The 3,615-nt window shown below is 24.2% G+C and overlaps 1 long non-coding RNA gene across 1 annotated transcript; it reads right to left on the bottom strand.

The window, feature by feature from the left end:
* Nucleotides 1-955: 955 nt before the first annotated feature.
* On the bottom strand, nucleotides 956-3,303 carry LOC136090242 (uncharacterized). The gene is made up of 3 exons (XR_010643287.1): nucleotides 3,212-3,303; nucleotides 1,187-1,247; nucleotides 956-1,005 (listed from the first exon to the last, which is right to left on the bottom strand). It is a non-coding gene; the product is annotated as an uncharacterized LOC136090242 (long non-coding RNA).
* Nucleotides 3,304-3,615: the final 312 nt, after the last annotated feature.

Here is a 3,615-nt window from a genome sequence, read left to right on the forward strand (position 1 = left end):
TTAATAATTATTTAAAAAACTAAAAATTAAACTTTTATTAGTCATTAGACTAATAAAAATTTCTTTTATTTGGTCATTGGCCATTTCTTTTATTTGGAGAACTATATCTTTATAAATTCAATTAATTATTCAATTAGCATAATTGGCATAATTTTTGAAATAATTATTTAAAAATACGTAGTATTCAAGCAAAATTTTTTGATAAATTACTTTTTAAAATCATTTTTTACCACTTTGAAAATCTTTTGACCGAATAGAAAGATCAAGTTACAAACTTAAGGTGTAGTTTCAATTCTATGATTACATTGCAATTAAATAAAATGGTGGTAGACAAAACAAGCAATAAATTTAAAACTCAATAATAATAATAAAATGTATTAGCTAAAATAACTATATGACTCAAATGATTGCATTTGGACCATTAGAAGAAATAGATATTACTGCATCTAGTTGCTGATACCAAAACACTTTTTCTAATGTATTAAAATCTATAATATTAAACTAAATCACATCTTGTTCTACTGGTTTTAAATGTAGTTAGTTGAAGTTATTTAACCTTGCTTTATAGAGAAAATACTTTAACTCTGAAATCAATTTAGTTGTTGTTGATGAGCACTTTCTAATTTTTGTATATAATTTTTGTTACAAGGATTCCATATCGGTAATGCATATTCAAGAATAGGTTTTATAAAAGTGCAGTACAAAATAGGGTTAAATAAATATTTTAAACAAGATTGTGCACTGTATTCAAAGTATTATTTTTTTATTTCAAAAGACCCTTATAAGATAAAAATGAATAAATTCCAGCATAAACTCTGGGGCCAGCACACCGCTATTTAGAATGTAAAGGTGCAGTTAGCACTACTTAAGACAAATGTTTAAGGTTGTACTAACTGTTTTATTTTAAAAATGTTTACAAAATGTATCATAACTTTAAGAGGATACTTTTACTTACAGTGTCACAATATCTACATGAGTGTTGCCCAAAGCAATCATTAGAGGGTCCTTTAAATAAATAACATTATAGTTTAAAAGTAAATAAATTAAATTAGAAAATTTTTAAAGTAAATATAAGTATAAAATACAAAATATAAATACTAATATAAAAGTAAATATAAAGTAAATAAATGAAATAAACTTTAGAAGTAATATTAGAGGGTTCATAACAATGTAAATAAGAAAAAACCTTTCCATCTTTGTCTAGTGACTTCTGATTAGAATCGCGCTTTAAAAACAAACAAGTGTGCCTTAAAAAAAAATCATTATAAAACTTGTAAACTTCTAATTTCTTAATTGTTAGATAAACAATATAGATAATTTGTAAAAATCGTGATAACAAATATAGTTATTGTTTTGATAGTTAAAAAAAAGTTTTTGCAATATAGAATTAATGCTTTTACAATAAATTGAATAAAAAATGCAAACAATTAGGATGGAATATTGCAATTGCAGAGTTTAGGATTTATAAATACTTGGTGACAAAACAATGTTATCAAAAGAGATTAAAAAATAATTTTTTAGATACAAAATGTTAAAATAGGATTTCTCCACAAAAAAATTTAGTTGCATGCATTAAATCATTAAAACTTTTTTCAGAAAGTTAAAATTTTATTTAAAAAATTGAATATTCATTCAATGATCAAAAATTTGTTGCTAGCTACTTTAATTTTTCCAACTTTAGGTCAGAGAAAATTAGGTTAAACTTAGACAAAAGAATATTAGGTTATGCTTTGTATTTAATGGTTGTCAGGGCTTAAGCCATAATATAGAAAGTAGGATAAATGAATAAAAAATACTTACATTACAAGGTCTTTTAATTATTTACAGACCTTACACAAAAAATAGTTACATTACAAGGTCTGTTAATTACAGAGTTTATGCTTGATATATGAGATTTAAACAACCATTTTATTAGGAAATATATTTCTCAGATTTTTGTTTCTCAGATTGTTAACGCCATGTAAAAAATATTTTTATTTATACTGGTAGTGAAAGTAAATAACTATGATGTCAAATTGTAACTAGGTGTTACATAATCTGGGTTTCGGACATGCCTTAATCTGGTTTTGCATATGTCATAATCCGCATATTAATACTTAATCGTATCTGAATAGAAAGGTAAAAATATTTTTAGTGTGAACACACATTACTTGTTTTAATAAAAAAATATATATATAAAATGACATGCAAGTGTGTATTTTAAAAAAGTTAGAAAAAACCTATAAAAAATGATGCGGGTTTGATATGATGATGAAGAGAAAAAGAGAAATGAAAAAAAACTCAAAGAGGTAGGGGCTAGAAGAAATAAAGAATTTATTATAAAACATTTTTAGGATTCGATAATCAAATCCAACATTTTATCTTGTTTTTTAAATTTTTCTTCATTATTGTTTCTTTATATATTTAACTCAACAATTACTATACTTTTTAACAATAAAAAAAAAGTTTTTTTTAATTAAAAAAACTTTTTAAAAAAGCAAATCGCAAAAATCTGAAAAATATACTTCCTAATAAAAAAAGTTGTGTATATCATTATATGCTTGCAACAACTCCTTAGAACACTTTTTGGAGTTATGAATATGTACATATGGCAGATTAACTTAAAAAAATATCAAATTCTTTTATTTTTGTCCAAGGGAAACGCTTAACTTATAAAAAACACATTTTCCCTAAAAAACACACTTTCCTTAAAAAACACCTCAGATTAGCAAGATTCAAAAATTCAAGGAATTTGAGTTGTTGAATTCCTTGGATTTGCTCTTATTTAATCTAACAGCAGTAAAAAACTAGCCTTATGAGTTTTGCATTTGTTAAACATTTTTAAATGTGCTCAAAAAAAGAACGCTTGCAATTAAGTCACAAAATTTTATTGAGACCCCTCCATATCATCATTATTATTACTATTATGTAGTAATTTTTTTAGATTTAATAAATTTAATTTTAATAAATAAAGATTTATTATAATTAAATTTATTAAAATAACTAAAACTTCAATAATGTATTAAATCAAACAATACCTTGATTAATCAAGGTATTGTTTGATATAATAAATTAATCAAGATATTTAAAGTAATTGCAGCCATAATAGCTCATATAAAGTTGTCTATAATTGATTACAAACATTAATATTTAGATACTGATTACTTATTCACTGCAAGAATACTATGAGATTACTAAGAATAGGTTTGTAGACTCAAAAAAGTTTGCATACCCTGTACTACCATATAAAGCAGCATTGTGAAGTGGAGTTTGATTAGACCTGTCAACTGCTTTCAAATGAGCACTATTTTGAAGTAAAAACTCTAATTGTCTAAAAAAACTAATTGTCACAGAACCCTAAAATAAAAAGAACTGCCTGAATTAACAATTCATTTAGCAATTCAAACTTTAAAAAATTTTTAACTAGTTAAAAAAAAGAAAAAAAGTGAGAATAGACTGCTATACCAATATGACAGATTCATGAAGCGCTGTTTTCAAGTCAGAATCAAAGTTACGCCAATTCACGTCAGCACCTATGTATGATTCGAATAGAAAACATCTTAAATTAAAAATTCAATTCAGCACCTATGATTCAAATTGAAAACATCTTCAATCAAATGGCAAAATAAAATCAAT

The sequence above is a fragment of the Hydra vulgaris genome, chromosome 13 (assembly GCF_038396675.1).
Source record: "Hydra vulgaris chromosome 13, alternate assembly HydraT2T_AEP".
NCBI classification, from domain to species: Eukaryota; Metazoa; Cnidaria; class Hydrozoa; order Anthoathecata; family Hydridae; genus Hydra; species Hydra vulgaris.